The sequence below is a fragment of the Hibiscus syriacus genome, unplaced genomic scaffold, assembly GCF_006381635.1.
Source record: "Hibiscus syriacus cultivar Baekdansim isolate YM2019G1 unplaced genomic scaffold, ASM638163v2 tig00111954_pilon, whole genome shotgun sequence".
Taxonomy (NCBI): Eukaryota; Viridiplantae; Streptophyta; class Magnoliopsida; order Malvales; family Malvaceae; genus Hibiscus; species Hibiscus syriacus.
This window is the reverse complement of record NW_024063221.1, coordinates 852,209-870,274: the sequence shown is the minus strand read 5'-3', so window position 1 is coordinate 870,274 and position 18,066 is coordinate 852,209. Positions and strand designations below refer to the sequence as shown.

The 18,066-nt window shown below is 37.4% G+C and overlaps 1 pseudogene; it reads left to right on the top strand.

Moving 5' to 3' along the window:
• Positions 1-233: 233 nt before the first annotated feature.
• On the top strand, positions 234-1,089 carry LOC120173477 (annotated as a pseudogene).
• Positions 1,090-18,066: the final 16,977 nt, after the last annotated feature.

The following is an 18,066-nucleotide window of genomic DNA, read 5'->3' as shown; positions in this document are numbered from 1 at the left end:
TAGGCCCCATGTTGAACCCACGTATCTCAACCGTTACTCTTTGTGGGAAACGGGTTCTGCGTTGTGCACCCATGATCTCCTCACATCACGTTTTTTGCCGAGAACGGGGGTCTTCTTTTTTGGAGGATAAAAACAAAGGGGAGGCTCATGCATTGGGGGGATTTTCGGTGAAAGCCTTGGCCATTTCCTCGCCTTTCCATCAGTTGGTCTTCTCTCTTACATTCCTTGTTCATTTTTCTCCTCCATCTTTACCAGGAATAATGGAGCACTGCATGGAACTGAGAGCACTGAAATCGAGTGTAAGAGGAGAGCTCACCATGCAGAAGACCCAACAACATGTTGTTAGGATGATTTCTTGGCCATGAATGTTATCAACGGCGGCGCCGTTCCCGACGAAGATTTCTCCGTTGATTGTTTCTTTGATTTCAATAACGGAGAATTTGAAGAAGATTCCGTCAAAGAAAAGGACTCTGTTTCTGTTTCGTATCAAGAACGTATAGCAGACGATGATAGTAATTTGAATTCCAGCAGTTTTTCCCTCGGTTCCGTCTTTACCAGCGAACTTTCTGTTCCGGATGATGAAATAGCAGGGCTTGAATGGGTGTCTCACTTTGTGGAGGACTCGTTGCCGGAGCTTCCTTTGCCATGCATGGGTTTTAAGCAGCAAACCGAGAACCGTGAAAATACTCGGTTTGAAGCGGAACCTGGCCCGGTTTTTGTGAAAACGCCGTGTTTTTCGTTGTCAGTTCCATCTAAAACGAGGAGTAAAAGGGCTAAACCGGCTTTCCCGACATGGTCGATTGGGTCGCTGCCTAAGCTCAAGTCTGCCATCACTGGAGGTGCTTCCACCTCTCTTTCTGGCCCTAAAAAGACCAAGGGCCGTGGGTTTCGCGATGAAGATGCCAACCGCCAGTCCCGTCTCACCTCCCGCGATTTCGAGTCCCTTGGCACCAATGGTGGCCTCGGTCCCCAGAGATCTATTGAAGGATGGATTATTTTGGTCAGTGGTGTACATGAGGAAGCCCAAGAGGATGATTCGCACAATGCATTTGGTGAATTTGGTGAGATCAATAATTTGCATTTAAATCTGGATCGCTACACTGGATTTGTTAAGGTCGGCAACATGGTAAATTAGTGCATTTTAATCCTTCATGTTTTCTATTCATTCATTTGAATGTATTAAGGCAATTCAATTGCTTTTAGCAGTGGGTTTTACTAATGGATTTGACTTCTATTATATGCTTGAGTTGTTATAAAACCTCAATCACGTGTACTATGTTTACTGTGCAATTATGATGGCTAGTTTAAAAGCAATATCGTTTTCATAAGGTTGAGCATTATTTGGGCCATTGGTTTAGATGCTTTAGAACTTATTAAATTATTTTTTCTCTGATTGTATCATCCTTTTATTTTATATGCTTTGACATTTTATTCCGTAAGTATAAGGTCAAAATCATTCTATGTTTGCTTATAATGTGTTTTAAGGACATTTTCTTATGCACTCTTGTAGGCGGTGTTGATTTCTCAAATTATTTATGAGATATTATTTAGCAAATTCATATTAAAGTTAATTATAATTTACCATATATTTGGTTTTGCTTTCATGTATCATGTCTTGTTCTAATTTGATGAATCCATGGTTAAGAAATTCTTGAGAAATTGTTAAAGATTTATTTTTCGGTTTCTAATAATGTCATTTAGACAACCTTATTATGGGTTACTTTAGAAATTATGACATGATTTGGAAATTTAATTTTTGATTTTTGACTGTTATGAATTATGAAATATATATTTGGTATTGATATATTCGATTTTGTTTGATTAAAGATTTAATTCATTAGTATGTACTTCGGCTTTATCTTTTGGTTAAATATTGATTTGAAATTGATTTATTATTTTGATAATTTATGAAGTTATGAATTAATTGCATGTTAAAGGAACTCTTCAGAAACAATCAAAGACTTGAGTTTTCGATTTCTGATAGCACCATTTAGGTACCTTATTCTGGGTTATTTTAGATATTATAGTGCAATCAGAAATTTCATTTTTGACATTTGGTTGTTATAGAAATATTAAATTTGAATACTAATTGTCGGAACCGTCTTTCGGGTGTGCCCGAAATTGGGCTTCGACTTGAATGAAATGGATTGGAGTCGCCATCGATCTTTTATTTTAAAACAAATGGGTAGATCGGATACCTTATTTCTTACTCGATCTGTGTTTTACCAAAATATGCCAGATTCTAGAGTCGGTTACAGTAAATGAAGGGTTAGCACCCTTGAACTGCCCTTTTGGTACTACCTGATTTCCAGTTGTCTTTAATTAAGAAAAATATAACTTTAAATTTAAAGGTAAAAATTGATCCGGATTACTTACCTCTGACGGATTGAAAAATGTACCCTTAAGATGTCACGAAAAGTGTTAAATGAACAAAGTAAAAAAATGAAAAAATAAATAAAATAATAGATAAAATAAATAAATTATAAAAACAAAGTAAAAACCCAAACAAATTAAAAAATGAAAATAAAAATAATATTTAAATTAGTTAAGAAAAAGAAGAAAAAAAGGTAATTGTAAAATATGTGTACATAACAATAAAGAGAAAATAAATAAAAAAAGAAAGAAAAGTAGATTAAAGAATATATATATTAATAAGATATGGTATTTAATAAAATGAGTGAAAAAATAATAAAAATATATATACATAGAAATATTATATAAAAACAAATAAATATATATACATATATAAATAAACATTAGGGAAACAAAATAAAAAAACAGATATATATATATATATAAGTAGAATAAAAAGAAAATAATAATAGGAATAATGATAAAAATAAAAATAAATAAATAAAATACATATAATAAAAATATAATAAAATAATAAAATAATAATAAAAGGATTAAAAATATATAATATCGTATAAAAAATAAAAAAATAAAAAGAAAAAATAATAAAAATAAAAATAGAAAAAATAAAAGGATTAGGTTAAAAGAGAAACAAAATTAGGGGGTGAATTTAAAAGGAAATTCGGGTAAAATAAAAGTTTTAAAGACAAGGGGGACTAAATGGGAATTATCCCATTTTATTTTAAAAACACACAGGTCACGTGTGGATATGGGTCGGGTCGGTTGGGGCTCCACGGGTTGACAATATAAGTCAACAAATTCTTTTAAAATTTCATTTGCCTCATTTTGAATCCAAAGCTCTCCCCACTCTATCATTTTTCTCTCGATTGTTTTTTCAAATGAAGAACACTTCGCCGCTTGTTTCCAGAAAATGGTGGCCACCTCCTCGCCGACCACCGTGGATCGGCGCCGGTCGCCGCTCATCGACGGTGTCCCACCAAATAAATTATATTTTTGTTGAAAGCTTTTCCCTAATCTTTTCAAATACCAAAGTGGTTTTTAAAAAAAATGCCTCGGGAGGGCTAGATCTAAAAAATAGATCTCGAAAGCCCTCCCCATTCATCAGTTGATTTACCCCTTTTCGAGTTTTCAAGTCAAAAGATGAGCAAAAATCAACAAGCATGCAACAAAGCAACCAAATAAGTAAAAAAAGCAATACCTTTTTTATTTCTCTTTCGAAACTTTACAAATGCTTGTATTTCCCTTTCGTATTTGCTAGTGTTTTCGTGTGGAAATCAGTGGTAATACTTGTGTGTAAGTGTTCGATTTACATGCTTTATTTATAGGGTTTACATAGCCCTATTTTTAGACTCTAGTTTTTGAATCCTACTCGAACTAAACCTCTTTCCTTGGTTGTTTTCTTGCTGCCGAGAAACTCAGTCGTTGGGGATGTGTTTCTGTGAAAAGCGGCACAGAGGAGAGGCGTAGAGCATGAGGACATGCGACGTGGGGGATGGGCGAACTAGGGTTTGAAAACCCTAGCTGGTTCGGGCTTGGCTTGGAGGTCAGTTTGGGTCACGGGTGCCCACCTGGTTCGGGCTACTCCACCGGGTTCGCATGTCTGTTGGGTCTGGACCATTAGGCGCTCTTGCTGGGTTATTGTTGTACATGGTTTTGTAATGGGTTTCATTTTTCATGTAACAAAAATAGAGCAAAGATTAAAAGACACAAATTTCGTCTATATCGAATGTCCTCTATCGTAGAGTTGAAATCCGATATTAAGACTGGTTTGTCAATTTGAATTGAATCCCGAAATGACTCCCTTGTCATGAGGTTGAGTTGAACTGAAAAATTCTGAGCACGATATCCTTCGTCGTGAAGTTGAAACCAAACTCAAATCTTTTGGCAAATGGCCTCTGAATCGTCTTCTATCTCAAGATACTTCATCGTGAAGATGAAACTTGACCTGAAGAATTCAGTGTTATTGTGTTACAGATGACTCATTCGTCGTGAAGTTGGGTCAATCTTTAAGGGTACAATATCATTCGTTGTGAAGTTAAAATCATGGATGGCTCATTCGCTGTGAAGTTGAGCTTTAAATTGGATTTCCTTTGTCGTGAAGTTGAAATCCAATAAGTTGCATTATTTCGAGTCCAATATCAGTTGCTGTGAAGTTGAAATTGAATCTGAATGAAACTGGAAGAGTAATTTGTTGACAAACACTCCTTTGAATTGGAAATCCTTCGTCGTGAAGTTGAAATCCAGTCTAGAGAGGGATGTTGCTTATGGGCACGATATCCTTCGTCGTGAAGTTGAAATCGTGGGTGGCTCATTCGTTGTGAAGTTGAGCTTTGAATTGGATATCCTTCGTTGTGAAGCTGAAATCCAATCTTGAGTTGTATGCTTTTGGGCACGATATCCTTCGTCGTGAAGTTGAAATTGTGGATGGCTCATTCATTGTGAATTTAAACCTTGAATTGGATATCCTTCGTCGTGAAGTTGAAATCCAATCTTGAGTAAGTTGGTTGTGGGCACGATATCCTTCTTCGTGAAGTTAAAATTATGGATGACTCATTCGTTGTGAAGTTGAGCTTTGAATTGGATATCCTTTGTTGTGAAGTTGAAATCCAATCTTGCGTAAGTTTCACCAATTTGGTTTTGAGTTGGATATCCTTTGTTGTGAAGTTGAAATCCAATCTCGAGTAAATTGTGTTGCTTCGAGTCCAATATCATTCGTTGTGAAGTTGAAATTGACTCTAGCTAGAACCTGTAAAGTTATGCATATATGTGATGCTATGGATGCAATGCTCTTAGGTGTGCCTAAAATGTATATACAAAATATGTTATTTAGGGCTCTGGAGAGAAATTTCGATCTCCGGTTGCCTGTCTGGAATCTTGATTATAGAATCTTGAAGTTTTGATTCCTGATCTTGAATTCTTCAATGTTCAAATCTGATGTGCAGATTTTATTTTTTGATCCTTGATTTGGGAAATACTTCTCAACTATCTCAAGTATGTGCATGAGCCTTGCTCGGCTTCCGAGCACCTGTACTTTTCATAGAATCTTTGAACAGTAATATGCAATTATCTTTTGCAGAAGTAAATAAATCATTAGGCTTAAATTCAACCCAAGATTCTCATAATGAATTGATTTAGAGAAAAGATTGTCTTTATTCATAAGGGAAAAAGAACCAAGGAATACATGACAAACATTCTGAAATATGAATACATAAATGAAGCGAAGGGATATTTTAGATTACAATAATGTGGGAGCATCTGAGTTGAAAAGCCGTTAGGTAACCTTGAACGCAGCCTTTGTCAAGGAATCTTCGAAAATGTAACAACGTTCTGGAGAGTGTAACCTTTCTCCGAATCATGAAGTCTATAGAAAATTCGGATGTTGTGATGCGTCACTGCCTGGGTTAGGGGTCTTTCTTTATCCAAATAGCCCTTTTGGGTTTTCAATTTGGACCCATCCTTTGTTTCAAGATTCCCTTTACGGGTTTTCATCTTGAACCATTTTTCTTTTCTTTTTTTCTTTTTTTCTCTTTTTCAGTTTAGGGCGCCCTTTCGGGTTTTCACCCTAAATGTTTTTCTTTTTCTTTTTTTTTTTTTCTTTTTCTTTTTCTTTTTCTTCTCTTTTTCTTTTTCTTTTTCTTTTTTCTTTTTCGACTTAGGACGCCCTATCGGGTTTTTATCCTAAGCGAAGTATTTCTTGATTGCATCCGAATTGACGGGATTTGGCAATTCTGGTCCGTCCATTTCAGCCAGGACAAGTGCTCCTCCGGAGAAGTCCTTTTTCACTACATAAGGTCCCTCCCAATTTGGCATCCATTTTCCTCTGAAATCTTTCTGAATGGGCTAAATTCGTTTTAACACCAGATCTCCTTCATGGAATGTTCTCGGGCGCACATTCTTTTCATGTGCTCAAATCATTCGTTTCTGATAGATTCGACCATGATAAATGGCTTTTAGTCTCTTTTCATCTATCAGGTTCAGCTGATCATATCGGCATTGCACCCATTTTGCATCATCCAGTTTAACTTCTGACAAGACCCGGAGTGACGGGATTTCCACCTCAATGGCTAGTACTACTTTCATCCTATATGCTAATGAAAATGGGGTTTCCCCAATCGAAGTTCGTACCGAGGTTCGATAGGCAAACAAAGCAAAAAGAAACTTCATGTGCCAATCCTTGTAGGTCTTAATCATTTTCTCCACTATATTCTTGATGTTTTTATTTGTTGTTGTGGTGCATTATGTTGAATTGCTCACAAGCAACATCCATCATTTTGTTGTTCAAGTTTGTAGCATTATTGATAATGATTCTTTCAGGTAAACCATACCGACATATGATTTCTTTCTTCAAAAACTTGCAAATAGTGGACTGAGTGACACTGGCATATGATGTAACCTCTACCCATTTTGTGAAGTAATCAATTACCACAAGGATGAACCAGTGACCATTCGAAGCCTTCAGATGGATTTTCCCGATAACATCCATGCCTCCACATAGAGAAAGGCCATAGTGACATCATCACATGAAGTGGATGAGGTAGAACATTTATTTTATCTCCGTAAATTTGACATTTATGACATATTCTAGCATAGTTGATGCAGTCACTTTCCAGTGTGGACCAAAAATATTCGTATCTCATTATTTGTCTTGACATCATATGTCCATTTGTATGTGTTCCACAAACTCCGTCATGTACTTCTTTCACTATCATCTAAGCCTCTTCTACATCGGTACACCTTAACAGGACTTGATCATGGCTTTTCTTATACATGACCTCTCCGTCAAGGACATATTCAGCTGCCATCCTTCTAATGGTTCTTTTATCAGTTTCGGTGGCTTTCTTGGATAACTTCAATGCTTGATATATTGCAGAATGTCGTGGTACCAGGGCTTAGTGTCTTTCACCTCCTCGATTTGGTGACAATAAGTCGGGTACTCATACGACTGCATATTAATTGGAATCATTTCAGACTCCCCGTCAGTCTTGAATGCGGCTACCATGGTAACTAAAGCATCAACCATTTAATTTCTTTTCTAGGTACATAGTGGAAGGTGACTTCATCGAATTCTTCAATCAGATCCAATATTAGTTTCCGGTACTCTACCAGCTTTACATCATTGGTTTCCCATTCTCCATGGAGCTGATAGATTACTAAGGCTGAATCTCCATATACTCGCAAGGTATTTATATTTTGCCCCATTACAGCTCGCATCCCCAAAACACAAGCCTAGTATTCTGTCATGTTGTTGGAGAAATCGAAGTTCATTCTGCTAGTAAATGGGTAGTTATTCCCTTCTGGAGAGATCAGGATTACCCCGATGCCATGTCCTAATGCATTTGATGCACCATCGAAATACATTCTCTAAGAACTGTCTATTGAAATACATGCTTCTTCTAAGGATATAGCCATCAAGTCTTCGTCTGGGAAATTAAAATCCAATGGCTCGTAATTCTCATCGGTTCTCCTTGCCAAGAACTCCGATATGACACTTCCCTTTATGGTTTTTTGTCTCACATATTCGATATCAAATTTAGACAACAACATTTACCATCGAGCTAACATTCCAGAGAGAGCAAGTACACCCATCATGTACTTTAGGGGATCTAATTTGGAAATCAACCAAGTAATGTGATACAACATGTATTGTCGGAGTCTTTTTGTAGCCTAGACTAGAGCACAGCAAACCTTTTCAATAGAGGATATCTGACCTCGCAATCGGTGAACTTCTTGCTCAAGTAATAGATGGCCCTTTCCTTCTTTCCGGATTCATCATGTTGACCCAAGAAACACCCCATTGAATTCTCGAATATGGGTAGATACAAGAACAGAGGTTTGCCTAGGATAGGGGACAACAGAATAGGAGTGTGAGATAAATACTCCTTTACTTTTTCGAATGCAGTTTGAAAGTTCTCATCCTATGCTCTCGGGCTGTTCTTTCAAAGAAGGCGAAAGATTAGGTCACATTTTTCGGTTAAAAGAGATATAAACCGTGCTATATAGTTCAATCTACCCATAAAACCTCGGACCTCTTTTTGTGTTCGTGGAGGAGGTAGATTATGGATAGCCTTAACTTTATCAAGATCAACCTCGATGACTTTCCTGCTGACCACGAAACCTAACAACTTCCCAGATGTTACCCCGAAGGTGCACTTGCTAGGGTTCAATCATAGTTGGAACTTTCTCAGTCTCTGGAAGAGCTTTCTTAGATTCTTGACATGTTCATTCTCGGTTTGTGCCTTGACAATCATGTTGTTAACATAAACCTCAAATTCTTTATGCAATATTATATCATGGAATAGGGTCACCATAGCTCACTGATATGTTTCCCCAGTATTCTTCAAACTGAAGGGCATCACTTGTAGCAGAAAGTTCCATACATCGTGAAGAACGTGGTCTTTTTCATGTCTTCATGATGCATCTTGATCTGATTATATCCTGAGAATCCATCCATGAATAAAAAGAAAGTGTTTCCGGCTGTATTGTCCACCAATGTGTCAATGTGAGGAAGAGGAAAGTTATCTTTGGGACAAGCCTTGCTAAGGTCCCGGTAATCGACACACATGCGTATTTTCCCATCTTTCTTCGGAACCAGCACTATGTTGGCCACCCACTCCGGATACTTAGCCACTTGGAGAAAACCATCATCGAATTGCTTCTTGACTTCCTTTTTGATTTTAAGAAGCATCTCAGGTCGCATCCTTCTCAGCTTTTGCTGTACAGGTTTGCTTCCTGGTTTAATAGGCAATTTGTGAACTACAATGTCTGTGTCTAAACCCAGCATGTCTTGATACAACCATGCAAACACATCTCTGTATTCCTGAAGTAAGACTATCAAGTTTTGTCTTGCTTCAGTCGAAAGAGTTGTGCCGATTTTAACCTCCTTTCTATCCTCTTCAGTGCCCAGATTCAAGATTTCGATATTCTCCTCACGTAGTAGTATTTTTTTTCTTCTCTTTCTACCATTCTCAATAATTCGATAGGTAAGTTTAACTACTCTTCATTATCGTATTTGTCAAATTCCCCAAGACAAATGGTCGATTCAAAATCTACCTCCGGATCAGGATCATCAGTGCTCGTATTATCGTTATCCAGGAACCTGAAGGAAAAGGACAATAGGTATGCGTAAGAGGAAAATATCACACACGGAACAACAACAAAAAATTAAGTTCGAAAGAGAATAGAATGGAGTACTGAAATGAAGAAAAATAGAAAATGAATTCAGAAGAAACAAAATAAGAAAACTTGTTTTCCATTGGAAAAAATGCATCCTTTATTAAATTTAAACAACAATGTTAATTCACCCTTACAAAAGATCACCTATTGCCTCGGGTATAGGCAAATAGGGATAGTTCGAATATTATTATGAAAGACTCTTGTAAACCATAGGTAGTTCTTCCATCGACCAGTTGCTAGGCACAAACCTAGGTGGCAGAGGGTAGATCCCTGATCTAACCGCTTCTTCAGTATTTCCTGTGGTTACAACGTTAATACTTAGATCCTCTAGAGCCGCTTCCAAATCTGGTGAGGTGGTCTCAAACACATAACCACCTGACTTGAACGTGTTGTAAAGAGGCAGGAATACCATGGGTTCCCGTTGGAATTCATCTCTAGTTAACCTGGCTATTCTTCTTTCCTGGTTTTTTTGGATTTCCTTCCTCTTTTCTTGATTACTGGGTTGAAAACCAAGCCCAAAATGATCGAATTTTAAAATAAGAAGGACCAGATTAATCCTTCATTGCAGATGCTTCGCAAACCCTTTTTTGATCTTGGAACATCTTCCCAATATCTGCCTAATCTCCATTCTGGTACACTTGAAAAGTCCGGATTTAGGAATCATTCTTCCTTCTACCACAAATGTGGCATTCACAAACTCTAAGGAGCGGAATGAAATTCTACCGCATCATTGTCTACTTCGATGTACGGGGCATTCGTGGTCATACTTGCCACGATATCTTCCTCAGCATTGATAATTACTAAGGCCCCGTCGATAACAAACTTAACTTTTTGATGCAGCGTGGATGGTACTGTACCTGCTTTATGAATCCAAGGCATTCCCAAAAGATAGTTATAGGAAGGCAAGATATACATCGCTAGGAACTCGATATTATAGGCGGCATGTTCGATGGTTAACGGCGCCTCGATCTTGCTAATTACCTCTCTCTTGGTCCCATCAAATGCTCAGACCACGTTTTGGCAGGTTCTCATATATGAGGTGTCTATTAGCAACCTTTTCAATGTGACTAAAGGCATCCCATTCAGGGTTGAGCCATTGTCGATCAACACACTTTGTAAGGTATGCCTCTTACAATACGTGGTGATATGTAATGCCTTAGTTCGACCTCTTCCTCCAGATGGAATCTCATCATCTGAAAATGAGATGAGATTATCTGCTTGAATATTGTTTATCAGTCGATCCATCTAGCTGATTGGTATGTTTTGTTGCACGAACGTTTGATTCAGAACTTTCAACAGTGCCTCCCAGTGTGCCTCTGAGTTTAACAATAGAGCCAACATTATTGTGCATCGGTAAGCTATGGAGTTATTCTACGACACTGTACTCATTGTGCTTCAAGAACTTGAGGAACTCTTTAGCTTCCTCGTTCTTTATGGGTTTGTTAATAGCTAGCACATCTTCCTTGAAAGGTTCAAGTGATCTTTGCCCTACTTTGCTATCATCTTCTTTTGAAGTACTCACCTAACATTCGTACTTTTATGGCACTTGTTGATTGTCCTTGTATTAAAAAGGTCGGGGTACTGTGATCACCACCTTTGCTTGTGTCGTTACTGCAGTCTTTGTTTTTGGGTAATTATCAAAGGACTACCCTTACCATATCTTTTTTCTGATGACTCTTCAGTAGCGCAAACCTCTACTTCCGTAGAATCTTGTACTTCTTCATAAAACTCTTGATTTTTTTCTGTCCATCATGAGCTGGAATAATGCTTTGAATTTTGGGTATTCTTGCAACTCATGCCCCTCTTCATTGTGGTAACAAGAATAGTTACCATTTTTATTCATTGCTGCCTCTGATTGGGGTGCGAGAAGCCATGCTTTCATCATTTGGCTCCATATCTAAGCCAAATGAGATTTTACTTCTGAAACACTAGCTTTAACTCTCTTGCCCTTCTTGGTAGTGACTGCGTTAATCTAGTCTCTTGATATATAGGCAAGGGATTCTATGCAACGTTTGGTGTTCCAGAGTTGAAATGGATCTAATTCTTGTTTTGTATTCATTTTACAAGTCTCTTGAATGCGAGACAATTTTTGATCGAATGCCCCTGCACACCGCCATGGTATTCGCAGTGAGCGTTCTCGCCATACCATCTGGGTAAGAGGGCTTAATTGGCTCCATAGGGTAAGGTGATACCACGTGAGTGTCAAAAAGCTGTTGGTATAACTCCTTGTATGTCATAGGAATGGGATTGAACTGCTCCCTTTCCCTTTCCTTCATCGCTTATCTCTGATTTTGTTTAGAAGCATCTGACGATACATCTGTAGTGGTTTTTGTGCCAGAGATCGTAACACCTTTGTTGGCACTGTAGGTGTTAACGTTATTGATCTCTCTATCCTTATTCTTCATAGGAGGCTTCTTGTTGGATTCCTCTCCCTCTATTTTGCCTTGTTTTATGGCCAATTATATCATCTCACCGGCCATAACTAGATTTGAGAAACTTCTTGATATGATTGCCACTAAGTGCCCGAAGTAAGGCGCCTTTAGGGTTCGTACAAAAAGCTTATTGGTTTCCATTTTCATCCAAATATGGATAAATCTGCATGGCCAAATCTCTCCATCTCTGTACGTATTGTCAGAAACTCTCATTATGTTTCTTCTCTAGGCTCTGCAGCATAACTCGGTCTAGTCTCATATCATTAATGTGCTTGTACTACTCCAAAAAAGACGAGGCTAGGTCTTTCACACCTTGATATGAGATCGGTTTAGCTAATTGTACCCCTGGATAGCTGAACCGAACAGGCTCTCCTGGAAGCAGTGAATCAGGAGTTGATAATTTCTCACATAGCCTGTCATTTTCCGATAGAACATCTTAATATGGGCTAAGAGGCAACTGTTTCCATCAAATTTCTCGAATTCGAGGACTTTGAACTTCGGTGAAAGTACCAAATCTGGGACCAGGCTAAGCTCCATTTCACCTATTCCGTAGTAATCATGGTCCCCTTTGACCATTTTCATCTAGTCTTCCAACATTTTAATCTTCTCTTCCATCTTCTTCGCCATATCTTCCTCATCAAAATCTGGAATATGGTAATCATCTGGATGATTGTCAGGGTTGGTTGTAGAAGTTTGTAACTTTGCAACAGATGTGGCTTTCCCTTTGATAGCAGAAGAATCCCCGGGTAAGATTCTGGGTGAAATAACCACCTGCGGGGTTGGTAGTATAGTTACCCCCTCAGACGCACTTACCCCTGGTGCACTTGTTTGTTGCAAACCAGATAACTTGGTCACAATCTCTTTGTGATCATATCCAGGGTGCTCTGACTGTTCTCAGTTATCTTGTCTTCCCACTCTCTTTGTACCTTCAACATGTTCTCTTCAAACTGAGTGATTTTAGCCTCCATTTATCTTTTCTTCGTTCGAGTATTATACGGATGATGCGTGTCTAGAGCTTGTGGAGGTAAACTCGGTGTTTATTCTTTCTTCTGATTAGGCATGTTCTGTTAGTTAATATGAATGTAAAAACATGGAAAATATAAAAAATAAACATGAAATATAAAATGAAAAGTATGAGATGCATGATGTATGTGATTTAAAGGCATTGGTCCAGAAAAGTGTCTGATATTATAAATAATCCTTATTTAAACAAAAGTGTTTTATCTTTTAAGAGACATAAAAACAATCTAAAGGTACATCCGGACTAAATCCTCCAGACCCCAAATAGCTTCTAGTAGGTTAACAAGTATTTTTCCTTTATCTGTTACTGGTTGGATGCCTTGTCGAACCACTCCAACTTCCCTTACTAGGCCATGTAAATGACGATCTGCCTTCTGTACTTGCTCCAGGAAATCGCGGATGAGTGCATCTCTAGCCTTCACCTCTGCTGAGCTTGCTCCCATTGAAAACGCCACTGTAACCCTCCATCAAAGGGCACTATCTGAAGCTCGCTTGCTTGCTTCTTGAATCCATCCACAATGGCTTCTAACTCAGCTATGGTTTTGCCATCTCGCTCTTGTTATTTCTGAAGAGATTTCTCTATATCAGCTACCTGGATTCTCAAGCGCTTGTTCTGATGTTAATTGTCTATCAAGCGTCTCTGAGCAGCCTTCAGTTGTTCCTTCAAAGTCTCTATTTCATCCATCTCTTCAAACTTCCTTTTCAGGTTGTGAGCTTCGTCTTTCCAATACTTGGAAGACTTATTCATATTAGAGTTATCATGGACCTACTATTGGTACCCTTTTCTTAAGTCCTTAAGCTAAAACATATATTCTTCTGTTCTTTTTCTAGCTTGTCTGCCCGATCCTTCTGAGTATCGGTATCTAACTTCCACTGGTATCGTTCAGCCTTGAGTTCTCTTACCCTTTATTTCAACTCATTCTTCACAGCTTTAAACTTTTCCTTTGCTATCTCAAGTTCCGAAAGGACAGGCCTGAGATGTTCATCCATGGTCCGGGTGTCCTCACAATCTGGCACTGGATGTTGTCATTTTTCCTCAATATTCAGCACTCTAAATATTGATCCATTCGAAATACCTTCTTCCATAACTCAGCTACCTCTTTGATCATTTTCTTGTAATTGTCACCATAGTACGTAAATTATGATCCATAAAGTCCGTATGTTACTGGGATAAACTGACGTGCCCCATATTATCGAAATGCCAAAAGCGAAGAATACCCAACTTCACCCCATAGTCCAAGTAGGGTCATAGTATCGGAATCCCCATATCGGAAGAGAATGCCACTATGGGTCAACCAAGGGGCTCTCCAGGCAATGTCCCGGTCCTGAAAGTGTGTGAAGACTTTCATCCATTTTTCCTTTGAGGCACCTTCATGCCATTTTATAGTGATGAACTCTTCCAAAGACGATGCTTGATTTACTCACCTCGGGAGTTGTCCAGAAATAACTGTGAATCCAAACCTGGAGAAACTGAGCACAACCAATGAACCTACCTCTGCCAGTGTTTCTACAGTGGTTGAGAGAGCAGAAGGTCTCAGCTAAAATGGTCGATGCTTGATTTACTCACCTCGGGAGTTGTTCAAATAGTTCTACCACAGCTGCATCAATGCACCCCAGAGTCGTTGGGAAGATGACCAAACCATACAGGCCTAGTGCGAAGAGATCTTTTGCCTTCCATTCATCGGGGTGGTTCATCATCAGTTGCTTGATATGGATCCACTCAATTCCTTCCCTACTACCTTTGCATCAGAGTCGGTCAGTTACCCATTTTTCATCAACCCCTGTAACCTTGGCCAGTCCGTTCTTAAAAGGCTAACTTTTGATGTTTTTGATGTATGCCCTCTCCAGTCTGATGCTTTCACAGTGTAGAATTTTTATGTATTCTTCAATTGTGGGCACCATGACCTCCTGGTTAAAGGTGAAATAATTATACCCCGGGTTCCAGAATTGAACCAATGCTCTGATTAAGGGCTCATCAGTCTTGACATAAAGCAGGAGCGCAATATTACCGTACCGTTAGCTGAACTTTTGTTTTCGATCACTCTTTCAACTGTCCCAGATGTACCGAAGCTCTTGTACATCATTCTGTTTTAGGCTAACGGAGGCGTAGCTAACCAATTCTGACACATAGCTTTCTCAAAGACTGTCTCTCTTCTCTTTCTAAGCCTTCCCAGACCATAGTTGCACCTCGGCTTTTTTTATGTCTTGCATTACAACCCCTTTGTCTATTAATTCAAATTATTTGTGTGTAACAAGCACCTTTTTATGGATCAATAGCCTCTTTTTATGATGAAAATGCTAGAAAGACAAACACAAAAGCACAAAGTTAGTAAGATAAAAAATATAAATGATGAAAGAAATAAAATTAAAAAAGACAAACAATCATCGTGGTTAGGGTAAAAATATCCTAGGTTTTGAAATAGGGTTTTGGGTAGGCTCTAATTCTCCATAGTCTCCCGGTGTAGGTTCTAAAAAAAGGCACTCGAGTTCTCATTTCCAATGCCCCCTTGGGGTTGTCGGACCCTTAGTCCTAAACCCATTACAGGGTCATGTGGACTAAGTTAAACTCGAGAGGATCATTCCCTTATGCCGCACAGTGAATAAATTCACAGGAAGACATAAGGTATATGAATCCCGAAGGCTACTTGCAAGTCCCGCACGGAGAATAAATTCTCACGAAAGCGTCACTTTTACCCCCATTTAAATAGGGTTCAGAGCTCGGGTATAGAACATTAGATGGAAAAACTTAAAAGGCTAAAATCATTAAAAGGAGACCGTCAGTACAACTATTTATTTGAAAAAAAAAACATAATCAAAAGTAAGTAACAATGAACGAAAAATTACCTTAAACTTTAAACTTACCCTTTTCATTAAAAAGAAAACTGGATATTACGCTAGTCTGACTCACTTACCTGTCCCCAGCAGAGTCACCAAGCTGTCGGAATTGTCTTTCGGGTGGGCCTAGAATTGGGCTTTGACTTGAATGAAAATGATTGGAGTCGCCATCGATCTTTTATTTTAAAACAAATGGGTAGATCAGATACCTTATTACTTACATGATCTGCGTCTTACCAAAGATGTATCGGATTCGAGAGTCAGTTATAGTCAATGAAGGGTTAGCACCCTTGAACTGCCTTTCGGTACTACGTAATTTCCAGTTGTCTTTAATTAAGAAAATTGTAACTTTAAATGAAAAGGTAAAAATTTATCCGGATTACTTACCTCTGACGGATTGAAAAATGTACCCTTAAGATGTCACGAAAAGTGTTAGATGAACAAAGTAAAAAATGAAAATAAAATAAATAAATTAAATTAAATTAAAATAGATAAAAATAAATAAATTATAAAAAAAACAAAGAAAAAAACCAAACAAATTAAAAAAATGAAAATAAAAATTATATTTAAATTAGTTAAGAAAAAGAAGAAAAATGTAATAGTAAAATATGTGTACATAACAATAAAAAGAAAATAAAAAAAAAAAAAAAAGAAAAGAAAAGTGGATTAAATAATTTATATATAATAAGATATGGTATTTAAAAAAATGAGTAAAAAATAATAAAAATAATAAAGATATATATACGTAGAAATATTATATAAAAACAAATAAATATATATACATATATAAATAAACATTAGGGAAACAAAATAAAAAAAACAGAATATATATATATATAAGTAGAATAAAAAAAATAATAATAGGAATAATGATAAAAATAAAAATAAATAAATAAAATATATATAATAGAAATAAAATAAAAAAAAATAAAATAATAAAAGGATTAAAAGTATATATAATATCATATAAATAAAATCAAAAAATAATAAGAAAAAATAAAAAATAAAAGGATTGAGTTAAAAGGGAAACAAAATTAGGGGGTGAATTTAAAAGGAAATCAGTTAAAATTGATTAAAGAGGGAAAATAAAGGTTTTAAAGACAAAGGGGACTAAAAGGGAATTATCCCATTTTCTTTTTAAATAAAATAAACAAATAATAAAAGGATTAAAAGTATATATAATATCGTATAAATAAAATAAAAAAATAATAAGAAAAAATAAAAAATAAAAGGATTAAGTTAAAAGGGAAACAAAATTAGGGGGTGAATTTAAAAGGAAATTCAATTAAAATTGATTAAAGAGGGAAAATAAAGGTTTTAAAGACAAAGGGGACTAAATGGGAATTATCCCATTTTCTTTTATAAACACGCGAGTCGCGTATGGATATAGGTCGGGTCGGTTGGGGCTCTACGGGTTGACTATATAAGTTAACAAATTCTTTTAAAATTTCATTTGCCTCATTTTGAAACCAAAGCCCTCTCCCCCTCTATCATTTTTCTCTCGATTGTTCTTCCAAATGAAGAACACTCCGTCGTTTGCTTCCAGAAAACGGTGGCTACTACCTCGTTGGTCGTCGTGGATCGACACTGGCCGCCGCTCATCGGCGATGGCCCACAAAATTATTTATATTTTTTGAAAGATTTTCCCTCCTCCCTTCAAATACCAAAGTGGTTTTTCAAAAAAACGCCTCGGGAGGGCTATATCTAAAAAATATATCTCGAAAGCCCTCCCTATTCATCGGTCGATTTACCCCTTTTTGGGTTTTTCAAGTCAAAAGATGAGCAAGAGTCGACAAGCATGCAACAAAGCAACCGAACAAGGTAAAAAAGCAATACCTTTTTTATTTCTCTTTCTAAACTTTACAAATGTTTGTATTTTCCTTTCGTATTTGCTAGTGTTTTCATGTGGAAATCCGTAGTAATACTTGTGTGTAAGTGTTTGATTTACATGCTTTATTTATAGGGTTTACAAAGCCTTATTTTTAAACTCTAGTTTTTGAATCATAATCGAACTGAACCTCTTGCCTTGGTTGTTTTCTTGATGTCAAGAAACTCGGTCGATGGGGATGTGTTGCCGTGAAAAGCGGCGCAGAGGAGAGGCGTGGAGCATGAGGACATGTGGTGTTGGGGGATGGGTGAACTAGGGTTTGAAAACCCTACCTAGTTCGGGCTTGGCTTGGAGGCCGGTTCGGGTCTCAAACGGGTTACGGGTGCCCACCTGGTTCAGGCTGCT